Source organism: Grammomys surdaster, unplaced genomic scaffold (assembly GCF_004785775.1).
Source record: "Grammomys surdaster isolate TR1022 unplaced genomic scaffold, NIH_TR_1.0 125896, whole genome shotgun sequence".
NCBI lineage: Eukaryota > Metazoa > Chordata > Mammalia > Rodentia > Muridae > Grammomys > Grammomys surdaster.
Genome location: NW_021620720.1, coordinates 1951989 through 1967311, shown reverse-complemented (window position 1 = coordinate 1967311; position 15323 = coordinate 1951989). Strand labels below are relative to the sequence as shown.

The window sequence follows — 15323 nt, the reverse complement described above, 5'->3', positions numbered from 1 at the left end:
AATCTAAAAGACCTGCCCCTAGGGGCACTGCAGATGTGGCTGCCGTGTCACATACACATCAGTAGGTGGCAGAGAGGAGAGAGGCTGTGTCTGCACTCAGTGTTCCGACCTATGGACATCTGAAGATCAGTAGCCTAACACTGAAAAAAGCAAGCCTGAGAGGACTACCTGTCTGCTGCCAGGGGGCCCAGACAAGGAGCTAGCCTGAGATGACCACCAGTAGGGTGCCATACATGCCTGGGGGGTTGGGGGTAGACCACACCCAAGATGATCCCTGCCAGGCGCCATAATGCACAAGCTGGACATAGCACTCCTAAGATGACCTCAGACCTTCAAAGACCCAGAGTGCCACTAAGAGAAGCAAGTAAATAGTGGAGAAACAGAAGAGAAAGAGAAGCAGAGGGCGGTGAGCACAGTGAAAAGAGGCAGGACAATCAACAGAAACTCAGGGGTAGCAAGGAACAACCTGATGTGAGTAGCCGGTGATACCACCTGGGACCATGGTGGAGCCCTGGCCTGTGCTGCCACCAGGGACCACTTCTGGATTCATAGCCCTGAAGCAGCAGGAGTCTGCTACCACCAAAGGACATGCAGACATCCCTGGTCTGGGATGCCGCCCCACCACCACCACCAAACATACTGATGTCTGAGGGATATGCAGAACTGGCTCCACCCCTCATCTGGATATATGGGAGAGCTGGCTCTGGGGGCATGAGAACAGGAAATGACCCCACCCTAGCCAGCTGCACTCAGGAGAGCAGGCTCTGCACATTTCCTGAGTTGCAGGTGCCAAGGATACACGTGTGGGAGTTCTAGTCCTACCACTGGTCTCCTGTGGGAGGCATGGAGAGGGAAGAAATACCCTCCTCCCTTCTTGCCCTTCACCACCTGTGGCAGTGGGGGAACCTGGCCCTGGAGTTGTAGAGCAGGAGAGCTGTCTCTATGCCTCACCAGCTGCACCCCTCGCCTGGGCACACAGTAGAGATGACCCTGGTGGCAGGTTCATTGGCCCTGAGGGTGTGAATGTGGGAGAGCAGGTCCTATCCCTTACCTACTGCAGCACTTGGGAGAGCAGGCCTTGGGCACCACAGTAGAGATGACCCTGGATATGGGGGCTGTGGGTAAGCACAAGAATGAGGGCAAGAGTATGGGAGAGCCGGCCTTGCCTCTTGTTTGCTGGATGATGATGATGGTGGTGGTGGTATCAGTGAGGGAGAGCCCCTCCCTCCCTTTTGTCCTTACCATGGGCAGCAGGCAGTACAGCTGGTCCTGGTAGTGGACCACTCTATCAGTACTGGAACCTCATTGGGACTCCTGGCCCTGGATATGGGGGATGCAGCTGAGTGGCCCCAGAGGGTGTGAGTTTGGGAGAGCAGGCCCTGCCTCTTGTCTGCTGGGTGGTGGCACAGATTAGGGAAAGACGTCCTCCTTCCCTCTCTTGTCCTTCACTATCTATGGCAGGCAGGAGAGCTAGCCCTGGGGTCATGAGAGTGGGAGAACTGGCCCTATCCTTCACTGTCTGCAACACTCAGAAAATGGATCCTGCACCTTGCCTGGGCAGCAAGGTAGAGGTGGCCCTGATAGCAGGGGCTGCTGGCAAGCTGGCCCCAAGAGCATGAGAGAGAGAGAGCTGGCGGGCTGACCAACTCACATACCTCTCAGGCCCAAACCTGGGGCTTTGAATTGGTCCACCCCAACATCTACCCCAATAATAAACTGCTGAAGTGCATGAAGGGGTCCATCCTACAGACCCAAAACTACAGTATCTCTATGACACAGGGAAACAAGATATCTGAGAGGAGTCCCAGTGAGGTTCCAGGATTGATAGAGTAGCAGAAGCCAGAGGCCTCGAACCAGACCAATGAGGCATTGCAATGAACATTTATTTTTGCAAGCAAAGACATGTGGACAAAAGGGTGTACTGTGGGACACTCTGTGACACACTATAGCTTCTACAATGAGATATTTATTCCTTTGTTGCAGCAGAGGTTGGAAGGGTAGAAGGCGGGTACAAGGGGAGGGGTGGTAAGTGGAATTGTGGTGCGTGATGTGAAATTCACAAAGAACTAATAAAAAGCTTTAAAAGAAGAATCTAAAAGGAAGTTACTGATGACATTTTATTCTAAAAAGTGGTATAAAGCAAGTCAGGCAGTGGTGGCGCACGCCTTTAATCCTAGGGCTTGGAGGCAGAGATAGGTGGATCTTTGTGAATTTGAGGCCAACCTGGTGTGTATAGAGTGAGTTCCAAGATAGCCAGGGCTATACAGAGAAACCCTGTCTCAAAAAAAAAAAAGGAAAGAAAATAAAAAGGGGGTGGAGCATAAAGCTAAAGACCGAATGTATTCTATGATCTACAGCTATCTTTTCAAAACAGCCATAATTTCAGACATGTGAAGGGCAGGCTTAAGAACAGGGTGTAATTTCAGTTTCCTTAAATTAAACAGTTTAAAAATTTCACTTGGGTTTCATTGTACAGAGTTCTCATTTACATAACCCCAGGTGCCTTTGCAAATTCAAATTCAGCTCCGCCAAGCAGGACACACAGGTCAAATGGTCAGCTCCATCCAGTGAAATGAGGCCTGCTCTGTGCCTTCCCCGTGCAAGTCTGCCAGTTTCTAGTCTTGGGCTTCAAGACTAGACACACGCTGTATACGATTACCACACTAACACGGTAAGGACCCCTTAGAACATCTACTCTTTTCCATCGGAATATGAATTCTCTGAAAGTACAACTTGTTTTATAGCACAATCCTTGGCATTACACAAGCAATAGTGAATGCTTGCTAAATAAGGAATATTGTAATTTTACTAAGGTTAGACACAGTAGCACACCAATAAGGAAGAATCTAATCTGAAGGCTAGCCTGGGTTACATACATATCAAGTCTAAGGCCAGTGGGGGCTACATAATAAGACTATGACTCAGAGATGCTTAAAAAGTTAATATATTAAAGACAATATATATTAACATACAGGTATTCATAGAATGATTGGACTATAAAGTCTATACAGGAGGGTAAAGGGTGCCTCTACCTCCACTGGTTTTCACCTGAAAAGGGGAGAGATATGTTCATAGCTTTCATAATAATCACCTAGGAACTGGGAGTGAATTATTTCAAGTTCTTTGGTATTATGCAACAACACTGAGAGGTTTCTCTTAATTTCATTTAAAAATTAACTTTATTTTTCATCATCTATTATCCTTTTGTAACTAGCAGCTTTTAGAACGTCTGTTCATTGTACACCTGTCTTTGGGAAGCTAGATGTCCTATCCTTTTCCACAAAGCTAGTGTTGAGAGTCACGTTCAGTGAAGCAGTAGTTTCAATTGCCATAGCTGACCAGACGAGGCAGAGAACACCGCCTTGTATTACATTTCCTCTTATCGGGCTTTAGAATGAGAGCACAGAATCATGAGACAGTATATGAATTTAGGAATCAGAAGACAGCCTGACAAAGAGGTACAGGCCTTTAATCCCAGTACTGGGAGCCAGAGGCAGGGGGATCTCTGTGATCTCAAGGCTATCCTCATCCCAGGCCAGCCAAGTTATATTAGGAGACCTTGCCTCAAAACAACAAACGAAACAAAAGTCATGTCTAGCCCCACCACAGTGAAAGATAGCGTGCAGAGAGACAGAGCTGACATGAACAAGTAGGAAGCAAGGGGACTGTGCTGGTCCAGGGTGCGGAGACAAGCGCCGCCGACTGTGAGGCGTGTCTCAGGCCCTTTCAGAGGTGTGGCTTCTCTTCCATCACTAAATGCCATGAAGTCCCCAGTATCCTTGCAATTAATTCCCATTTTTAGTGAGTTAGGCTAAATTTGGCTTCTACTGCCTACAGACGAAAGAATGTTGATCAAACAAAGCCAAACCAAAGGGAGTGGCATCTTGCTACTGTAATTCCAGCAATCATGAGGAGGGTGAGGCAGGAAGAGTATTGACCTTGGTTTTATATAGGGAGTCTTCAGTTTGGTCAGAGTTACCTAACAAGACCCTGGCTTTAAAAAAAAAAAAAAATGAGGGTTGATCAAGAAATATTAAAATAGCAGTTAATCAGAAAGGGGAAAATCTTATTTTTTAAAATATCTATGAAACTTCAATCTCTCCTTAAGGCTGAAGAATGAAAAGTATTCACCAATGAGAGCAGGTTTTCAAACAACAGCCCATGGATCCAACTTCGGTATAATTATCACCAACAAGGCAACAAGAATAAATACTATACAAAGTGGGCGGGTGTCACTCAATAATAGCATACTTGCCTACCAAGTCTGGTACCCAGGTTCAATTCCCAACACTACATTTCTTAAAAAATTAAATAAAACTCTATTACGAAGTTCTGACATCCAGAAAAAAAAAAAAAGACTGAAAGATGAAGGGCAGGAATATCTTAGTGCTTATTAGAATTAAAAAAAAAAAAGAGGTTTTTTTAATTGTTTGGATAGTGTCTCACTACATATAGGCCAGGCTAGCCCAGAACTCATCAACTTCAAGCCTTGGCCTTCACTATGCTGATATGTGCCACCACACCAACTTAAATTATTGTTATTATTTTTTGCAGGAAAAATAGAATCATTTAACTATAATCTTGACTAAAAATGGAGTAAGAGTCAACTCAACTTTTCTGTTGATAAGAGCCAGCTCTATCTCACAAACCAAAATACAGTTTCAGTTTTCTCCATTCATCTCCACCCATTCTCTTACAAACATGCTACTTCAGAATCTTCAACTAAAATATCCAGTGCTAAGACAATGGCACTTTTAAAAAGAAGTTTCCAACACCACAGTCATTATATTAGCTTCTAACATAAGACTGATACATTAAAATTTCCACATTAACTTGATAATAGTTTGTTAGAATTTTTCTTTAGCAGTTTAGGATCTTTTAGAGGAAAAAAAATCCAGTTTCTCTAGCAGCAATTTTCAAATGGATACTGAGAGTAATTTTATACTGTTCCTGTGTTCAAAAGGAGACAAACTTACTTTCATATAATCAGAAACAGTGAGACAGAAAACCCTACAAATTTAACAGCAAGCTCAGAGATAAAAATAAAGCAAACAGGACTTCTATCAATTTGCCAAGATTATACAGATGGTTTTGGTATTTAGAACAAAATGAGGGATGCTAAATCTAAGGTAAAAGAAACAGATTCTGAAATAATAAAAAGAATGACTGTAAGTAAAATGTCTTAATCATTTGCAGTAATGTAAGAAGACAGGTTATTGATATTTTTAATGTCTTATATTACCTCTGGAAGATGTTTACTGAAATTACATCTGATTGGAATTATCCAATAATCTGATAACCTATCTTAAAGCAAACAGTGAAGGTATACTGAACATGTCTGGCTCAGAGGTATAACGTTTTACCCTCATCCCACCCCTTTCTTAAGCCCCTCACACCTTAATCCATATTTGGAAAAGTTGGTTAAATGCCAAACAGACTGAGGGAGGCATAAACATAAATGGTATTCCTAGAGTTCCAGGAGAACTACTAAGTATGCCGAGTCTTAAATAAGCAACCAATTATGAAGTATAATTAAGAAATGCTAATTACCATCAATGTCAATTTCTGTGTGGCAAGATGCCAAATGTTGCAGTTGCTAGGGGGGAAAAAAACGGACTTAGATTCAAGTTTTCAGGGTACTCTGGATGGGTGGACATGTTCTCTTTCACTTTAAGATCCAGACTTCTGGTGTGTCCCTTCACTCACTGACTCAAAGCCTAATCATGGAAAGAGACAAATTAAAATACTCTCAAGTCAACAATAGTTTGAATAGATTATTCATTAGATACAAGACATTGTTTCAAACACTTTGCCTTATCAAATTTAAGTGTCCCAGTTCAATAGATGCACTTTTCTCAATTTTACATGGGAAGAAACTGAAACTGGAACAAGGACAGGTTTCAAGCCCATACCCACTGATCCTTAGCCAACTACCTGGTACTTCCTCTCATACTACAATAACTGGCTCAACAAATTCTTTTTGTGAAATTGCATTTATTTATCTTCTGTGTGTGCATGTGTGTCACAGGACACATGTGGAAGTGAAGGGACAACCTTCTAGAGTCAGTTCTCTCCATAATGCAGGTCCTGAGGAGTCAAACTTGGGTTGCCAGGGCTTTGCAGTGAGCATCTTTTACCCACGGAGCCTCTTCCTGCTCCCTCTACAAATTCTCACTGGAGCTTGAGACATGACAAAGTACTTATAGATTACTTCAGGAGAGACCTAATAAGGCTTTCTGGAAGAAGTAATAACGCCCTGATTCTTTCTGTTTTAATTATTTTATGTATATGTGTGTTTTATATGCATGCAAAGAATGTGTCATTTCTGCTGAAACTGGAGTTACAGATGGTGTAGACTGCTATGTGGGGACTGAGAGTTCAACCTGGGGCTTCTGTAAAAGCAGCTTGTGCTATTTATTTATTTATTTATTTATTTATTTATTTATACAGAGTTTCTCTGTGTCCTGGACCAGGCTGGCCTTGAATTCAGAGATTTGCCTGCCTCTGCCTCCCAAGTACTGGTATTAAAGGCCAGCACCACCACCACCTGCCCTTGGTTCTTAATATAAAAGACTTAGCTAGACAAAAAAAGAAGGAAGGGAGGAGTGACAGCATTCCAGAAGGATACTTCTATCCTAGGAGCACAGCAGCAATGTAACACTCCAGAAGGAACAGATATATTCAAGGAAACTTCAAGAAGAATGCTATAAGCCTGGAGTGGAAATGGAAAGTAGAAAGTCTAAAAGTTAAGATTAGAGAGCCAGACAAAGGCCAAATTGTAGAGAATTTTAATGACATGGTAAGGAGTGTTGGCTTCATCTAGTTAACAATGGAGTCGGCGAGGAATTTTCAATTGTTGTTTTAGACATACCATTTTGGCAATTCTGAAAAAAAGGGATTTTCAGAAACAAAAGTAAAAATAAGAAAACCAGTGGAAACAGGTCCTAAAAAGGAACACATTGGAATTAGGATGATATGGAAGTTTCAAAGAGATGGTTCTGTGGACAAAGGCCCTTGCCACCAAGTCTGAAGACCAGAGTTTGACCCCAAGGAACCATAGATAGAATATCAGCACTAACTCTAGCCAACTGTCTACTGACCTTCATATTCAGGCATATGCATGTGCCCACAAGTGCACACACACACACACACACACACACACACACACAGGCCGGTAAATAAAGAAGTATAATAAAGGGCCTGGAGAGATGGCTCAGTGGCTAAGGGCACCAACTGCTCTTCCAGAGGTCCTGAGTTCAATTCCCAGCAACCACATGGTGGCTCACAACCATCCGTAATGAGATCTGATGTTCTCTCTTGGTGTGTCTGAAGTCAGCTACAGTGTACTCATATGCATAAAATGAATAAATAATTAAAAAAAGAAGTATAATAAAAATTAAAAGTTGTTTTTAAAAGATTTACCAAATAAGCTGGATGTAGTGGCAAGAGGATCAGGACCTAACTAAGCTATAGAGTGAGCTGGAGGCCAGACTGGGTACATGTACCCAGACAGATAGATTTTAGTGAATGAGTTAAAGAGAGAGAGGTAAAGACAGGAAGAACTTGTACACAATCACTAAAAGCCTTTTCCTTGAATTACGAAGTCAATAGAGGTCCATGTTACCTCTGAAATACAACAAAAATAAATAAAAGCAAAACTTGATGTAAGTAAGTAAGTTTAGTGTGGGTAAGAGTTTGAGGAAAAAGTGATGAATCAGATAAGGCATTGTGATTTTAATCCACGATAACTGTTCCAGGAAGTTAGAAATATAAAAAAAGAGAGAAAGAAATGAAAAAAAAAAGAAGAAAGAAAAGGAAAAAGAAAAACAGGCCTAATATTTGTAAATATCCTGAATATATTTTAAAATAAGTAAAACGATCTTTTTTAAGTAAGAAAGAAAAAAGGCCAAGTAGAAAATATGTAAAGAGGGACTGAGGGGATGGTTCAGCAGGTAAGAGGTTGGCTGAGTAACCATGAGGGCCAGAGTTCAGATCCCAGAACCATCTAACAAGCCAGGCATCCCATGCATGCCTGCAACCTGGGATCCACGGTGGGGGTGGGGGAGACACAGGAGAGCTTACCTAGCCAAAGAGAGACATTTCCCCAAGTTCAAAGAACTAGGAAGAGAGTGTCAGAAAAGCTTCACCTCACAACCTCTTCTGACCTGAGTTGGTAATCAGCTGCACTCCCTCACACATCTGCACATACACTCACACAGATGCCTAAACACACACCAACAAATCTTTTTTTTTTTTTTTAAGAAAAGAAAATATATAAAAAATAGGTACACACTACTACACTGCCACTGTTTGTCTTAACTGCTGGTCTCTTGCCAGGACAAAGACAAATTATAAAAGAAAGCACTTAATTGGGGTCTCAAAGTTTCAGAGTGTTTAAGACCATGATCATCATGGCAGGGAACATTGCAGCATAGCAGCAGGCAGGTGTGGTGCTAGAATCGTAACTGAGGGCATACATCTCATCTACAAATATGAGCTAGAAAAAGAAAACCTTAATAGGGTATGACATGAACTTTTGAGACCTAGTGATGCATCTCTTCCAACAAGGCCACACCTCCTAATCCTTCCCAAACATTTCCACCAACTGTGGATCAAGTCTTCAAATACAGGAGCCTACAGAGGCCATGCTCATTCAAACCACCATTTTTTTTTTTTCAGGGTTACGTAAATAAACTCATTAAACTTTTACAAAACTTATAAAATAGACATTTCTATTGTTCCAATTTGACAGTTTAAAGAGCTATAAAACTACTAAATAATAAAGCCAAGATTCATATTAAGGAGGCTGGAAAGATGGCTCAGCAATTAAGAGTGCTTTTTGCCTTTGTAGAGGACCTGAGTTTGGTCCCTAGCACTCATTTTGTGGCTCAGAACTACTTGTAACTCCAGTTCCAGGAGAGCCGATACCCTCTTCTGGCCTCTGCAGGCACCAGGCATGCATATGGTACAGAGACATATAGACATGCATGTAGGCAAAGCATTTATTCTCATAAAATACAATGTAAAATTTTTTTCAAAGACTCAAATCCAGGAAGTCTGGTCCTAATCCATACTTTTGACTTTTCTTACTAAAATTTCACATCAACATTCAAAGTCCTGTGTTTCATCATAGCATTTTTCATACACATGTCACTATACTTTGTTCTCAGCACTCAGAGTAGAGCTGGGTGTGGTGGTACAATCCTATAACCCAGCTTTGGGAGGTAGGGGCAGTCAGGTAGGCATCAGGAAGGAGTTCAAGACCAACACAGACTTCCTATCAAGTTAGAGTCCAGCCTGACACACTCTCACCCAGTCTGAAAACAAACACCGAGCACCAGAGTCATGCTACACGCATGGTGTGGGTCATTAACTGGGCCAGGAGACAGAGAGGCGTGAACCTGGACAGAACAAAAAGATGTTAACTTCCTATGAAGTATAAAGCTCTATACTGCTCTTAGAATTCCATGTGGCAACTGTGATATACATAGTTCTTTTATATTAAATATATATCTGAAGAAAAACGGGAAAATGTCAACATTTTATGTAGGCATGTGGGCGTGTACTACATATTTTGGTAATTGGGTTTATTTTTAAAACTTTCCAAGAAGAAAAATGTCTCATCTACAAAACAAGTTACAGTTGGTTGGGCCTAACAGTCATGTCTATAATCGCAGTTATCTGGAAGAGGAGCCGAGAAGCTGGAAAGCTCAAGGGACAAACTGTTTCTAAAACCAGTAAGAGAGCTGGAGCAGTAGCTCACTGGGGTCAAGTACCATGCCAAGCACCCAGGCATGAGGGCCAGAGTTTGAGTCCCCAGCATCCACATAAAAGACTGGGTGACATTTCCCCAGTGTTGGGTGGGTGGCAGGGAAAAGCTCTCTCAGGAACTCAGTCAGTCTAACCAATTGGTAGGCTCTAGGTTCACTGAGAGACCTTGTCCAGAAAAAAAAAAAAAAGTAGTGACTGAGAAAGGCATCTGATGCTGACTTCTAGCCCACACAAGCACATGTAACACAGAGTAATCAAATGGAAGTTACCACAGAAATAAAAATAAAGTTCTGATCACCATATTACAGGTTTTACTTATAAACACACTCCCATATGAAATGTAATGTTCCAAAAATGTATTTTAAAAATGGGTGTCTAGAACCCAAAACACAGTTTCCCACTAGGAAAGTTACAAAAGGATATGACTACTGGGGTGGAGGGGAGGGTGGGAATCCTACCAAGCATTCCCAGTGAGACAGGAAAAGCAGGGGATAATTGGACTGTTGGCCCTAAAAGCAAACAGCACTTCCCAGGCAGGGTTGGAGGGCAGAAGTCGTGGTTTATTCACCTTTGTATCCTCAGTAACTAGCAAAATATTGGTATCTCTGAAACATCCCAATGCTGTTGCCTAACGACTCATGAGGTAATGAGGAGAAGACTGAGCTCAATATCAGTAGGTGGCACTGTCAACATGGAGCAGTTTAGTGCTGGAAGCAAAAAGAACCCAGTATTTCATGTGCACAGATGCAAGACATCACAGACACACAAACGAACTCAGGGTTGGCACTGACAATCCACCCAAACGGCCACTTGTTTCTGTTACTGCGCCTACACACCAGATTCTGCTCACAAAGGCAGTTTCCTTGTTGATCAGTAGTGCTTTAGATTTTCAGTACTCTTAACCCTTTAATGTCACTTGCGATTATAAGAACAGTAATTTAAATTAACGTGGTCATGTATACCTATGACCCCAGCACTCAGGAGGCTGAGTCAGGAAGCTCTTGAGTCAGTCAGTTACTCATGAAGCTACACAGCACGGTCCTGTCTCAACAAACAAAGCAAACAAACATACAACCCTTCTTACTATTACAGTAATCACACATGTAAACGAATACTGTCTCAAATATGAGGCTTTACACTGTTCTTTGAGACTCCAAAGTGATATCAGTGATCTACAGTAATTAAGTATAGCTATCCTCTCATCACCCCACCCCACCCCAATTCTACTGAATAAAAACAACTGGGGATGAGGGGAGCAGATAAGAAAGGAAGAAAACTTGATTCACTTCTCCTTAGTATCTCCTTCTTCTACCTCTGGTAGGAAAGAGTGAAATCCTGAAAAGATAAGTTCCTGACATGGGAGAAAGCAGAAGTAGCAAGTCCATTTTCTTGCTGGAGTCACTTACGTTTATGCTTACAGTTAGGAGGCACCGGGTAAACAAGAATGAAAGCTCTGTAACGTAACAATCAGCTCTACGTTGAGTGACGATTATGAAAAACTTGGCTTCCCATAAGCAGAAGGTATAAGATTCTACGAACAACTAAAGGCAGTGTAGTTTGTATCTTGCAGGAAGAAAATACTATTTTCTTCTTTGTTGTAATGTTTACACGGTTTTCTGAGTAAATTAATATGATGTACTCTGTCCCTTCCCTCATATAATCTCCCAATTACACTAAATATATTATTCAAGGTGCCAAAATGGGGCAAAAGTTCCAGGAACTTTAGAATCAATAACTACTTAACCTGCTTAATTCCAGTAGAAGAGCTCAAATCAGCATCAGCTTTCTAACTCTCTTGCCTGGACAGAAAAGTTGTACTCCTTCACCAAACTTCAAAAATGTAAACTTGTGCATTTAAGCTTGAAATGCAAGCCAAAATTTGCTCATTTTTATCCCTAATATAAAGCTGGTGTCAAGATCAATTAACGTCCTTCACAAGCACATTCTTTCAAAATTCCACAGCAAAGTAGGTCTGTGTTTAATCATGGGGCGGGGGGAAGAATTATGTAACACATATAGAATGATGATGGTAACTATATGTTATTCTAGACTCTTGCTGGGAGCAGCAGTTCAAAGGGAGTTTGCAAAAATAAAAAGCTACCTCAAACGATTATTACGTCTCGCCCAAACAAAACAAAGTCCCATAAAAGAAATCAAATACAATTTTATTAAGTTCAATTAGGGCTCAGATCAGAAATTCTATTCGATTTTTTTTTCAGAAGCTGTATCTCAAAACTACTGTAAACATAAACTGATCAACTTAGCCAAGAGTCCTTACTTATAAACTAATTTTGGGTTCCCCCAAGACCCCTCTTTATAGTAATCTCAAATGCGCCACAATAGCTTAGTGTAACCTGGGCTACCTACAATGTTTACAGGTGTCTCCACCCTCTTCCCCGCCCCCCCCCAATGAAAGACGAGGTAGAATAGGGTAGGCAGAAAACAGATTAAGGCTGTATATACATACACTAAAGAAAAACTTGTAATCATGTAATATTGTTTATTTGACGTTTGGGCTACCCTTTTCATTCATGTCTAATACACTTAAGAGAATAATACATATTCACAGAGTGACACAATTTCTGCCCTCCCGTGTCTCTGGCTGGCTGACACCGCTTTCCCCTCAAATAAATACAAGCCTGTTGATGGATGCCCGTCCTGTTTTGCAAACAAGAAATAACTGTCCTATAAGACATAAAAAAAAAAAAAAACCTCTCCATGGCTCTGAGGCCAACCGTACGTCTGAAGGAAAAGCACACTAGGGCAGCAACAGTCAATTTCCCTTTACGTCCTGTCATTTAAAAGCACCATAATGAAGAGATATCGATCGCTGCGACCAAATTCTAGGTCACAAGCCTTTTTGCCCCTTCTTTCCCCCCCCACCCTCCAGCCCTTGCCTTTCCTCTTTAGAAAGAGATAAACTTCAAAGGGAGTGGTGATGACCAAGCGCGCGCACACACACACACATAGAGGGAGAGAGAGGCAGAGAGAAAGAAGAAGAAGAAGAAAAAAACTGGTCAACTTGGCCGCTGGCCGGGCTCACGTGGAACCTGAGCGCCAGCCGGCCGCGGCATCTGGACTGAGCTGCCGCGGGAAAGCAGCCCCCGCCGCGGGTTTGAAACCCAGAGTAGGTGGGATTCCGGGAAGCAACCTTACGTAACGGGCTTGTCAAAAAATCCCAACCTCAGGACCTCCCCACCGTCCGCCCCCGCCCCATCACCCCAACAACAACAGCCCCAGCCCAGCACCGAATGGCCAGTCGGGAAGGACCCCCCCGGAGCCCCGCGCGCAGTCCCACACGGAGGCGCGCGAACGCCATCGGCAGCATCTCGCCATCCTCCCGGACGGCCGGAGCCCTTCCTAGCAGCTGCCCGCTCCTAGTGGCCCTCCGAGTCCTACCGCCCGGCTCGGCGTGCCCCCTGCCAGTCACCTCCTCAGGGCCGTGACAGCTCCCTATGCCACCGATGCCCACGACGCCGCCCGCGCCACTCACCTCCCCGCCGGTCCTCGCGCGAGCACCGGGAAGAGCCCGAGATGCGGGGTCCGATCCCCTCACGCGCGGCGGGCGGGACACGAGGGGGCTGAACGCCGCGGTGCTTGCAGCCAGCTTAGCTCATCTCCCGGCCCCGGCGCTCCGCCCTGCCGTCTCAGTCAGACGGGACTCCCCCTCCCCGCGCGGTCGCCACAGCCTCCGCCTCCTTCCTCAGCACCAGCCGCTGAACCCGCCGCGGCCGGCGCCATCTTGGGAGTGACGGTAACGACATGGGGGCGGGGACTACGGCCACGGAAACCAATCACAGGCCGAGCCTGACCCGAGGGACAGGAGGGCCGAGCTAGGGGGTGGGTCGTTGGGGGGAGGGGACTAAAAAGGGCCCCCCCGCAAGTGGGCGGGGCCGTGGGCGGGGCGGGGCCGGGCTGGCTCGTGACGCCCTGTGTAGTTGGGGAAACGCATCGTGGTTCCCCATCAGTTTGGGAGATTCCGAACCCCTGACGAGTATGAAGGAGGGCGCACTGTACCTTCCTCTTTCACAAGTATCCAGCTATGGCCAACAGACCTGTTTCTTTCTTCTTCCCCGGCATTGCCTGCAGTCCTAGCCTTGCCAGAGCTTGGTGCAGCGGTCTGAGCTGAGATCCGCCCACCAAAGTCACTGGGATTCTGCAGGAAAACCCCTGAGCGGTTAGCAACCACCAGTAGCTTTCAGTCCCGAGACAGAAGGTCAGGAAAAAGGGGGAATTCAGAGGGGTTCTCTGAAAAGCGCGTTGATAAAACAGCTATTGTTGGCTGAAGGGGTGTCCATTACATTGATTAGTTGGATATGGCCTACTTAAACTAGACTACAGCTCCACTGTTAATGGCTATTGGCAAGATGCCTTTGAAAAATGCGGATAATAAAGGTTGATTACCTCTACAGGGTTACTCAGAAATGTAAAGTGTATACCTAAAAAGTACTGGATAATGTTAACTGGTATTCCACGGACAGATGAAGGAAGAAATAGGACCTTAAAAAAAAAATCCCTCAAGGTTCAAGCTAATCTATGCAAAACAGGCTTCATCTTTTTTACCGACCGAGATTACAGTTTTATTTTATGCTTCCACTGCTTCTCTTGTACTCATTCATCCAGACAACATTGTTCGGAAAACCCAGCAGAGGAGACACAAAAGTCAGGGAACCAGAAAAGGTCTGCTTTCAGGGAGTTGGTCTAGTGGGAGAAACCCAAAATAAACAAACAAACAAACAAACAAACTTCATGCTTGGAGAAGAAACACAAAGGTTACAGGAATTCTGGGTAGCAGGTAACAGGGTGGTTTTTGAAACCAGAGTGGTCAAGGCTGTGCCTATCTGAAGTGCAGGAAGAAACCAGTAATGGGAGAAAGGCCCCGGAGAATTGAGTAAAAGCAAAACGACCGTGCAGAGCACCTGCAGTAGGGAGGAGCTTGGCTTTTAGAACCGAGAGGAATCTGTGTTGAGGAGAAATGATGTATTTTACCTAGAGAAGTCTTACATTAGATTGGAAAGGGAGTTGAGAGCTCAGTTGTACGGGGCCTAGAAATACCTAGAAACAAGACTAGCCTTTATTCTAACTACAGGCTGAAGCCACTGAACGGTAAGTGGGAAACAAACCAGTTGGGAACAGTGAGTGGTGCTTGAAGTATGGCATCTATATTTATAGTCTAGACAACATATGGACCAGAGAACCTGATTGAGAGGTTTTGTTTTTTTTTTTTAATCTAAGTTTGAGCATCTTCAACACTGAGTTCACCAAATATAGCTTAGGTTGTTTAAAAATGTGTGGGCATCACATAATATTGTGTAGATAAAAATATACTAATTTCACTGAAAATTATTAAATAAATACCATTTTCGAACCCTACTTCCCCCCCCCCCCCGCCACACACACACAGGGTTTCTTTGTGTAGCCCTGAGTGTCCTAGAACTTGCTCTGTAGAGCAGGCTGGTCTCAAACTCAGAGATCCACTTTTCTCTGCCTCCCTAGTTCTGAGGTTACATTCATGCACCACCACACCTGGCTTGATACCGTTTATTTTTAAG

The 15323-nt window shown here is 43.8% G+C and overlaps 1 protein-coding gene and 1 non-coding gene across 2 annotated transcripts in view; one reads left to right on the top strand and one right to left on the bottom strand.

The window, feature by feature from the left end:
• Dennd4a (DENN domain containing 4A) overlaps positions 1-13309 on the bottom strand; it is a 103006-nt gene extending 89697 nt beyond the window's left edge. Inside the window, exon 1 of the mRNA XM_028752334.1 lies at positions 13265-13309. The gene's annotated coding sequence lies outside the window, so the exon portion shown is untranslated. The remainder of the gene's footprint in view (positions 1-13264) is intronic.
• LOC114608432 lies at positions 12-142 on the top strand. The gene has a single exon (XR_003709365.1). It is a non-coding gene; the product is annotated as a small nucleolar RNA SNORA17 (small nucleolar RNA).
• Positions 13310-15323: the final 2014 nt, after the last annotated feature.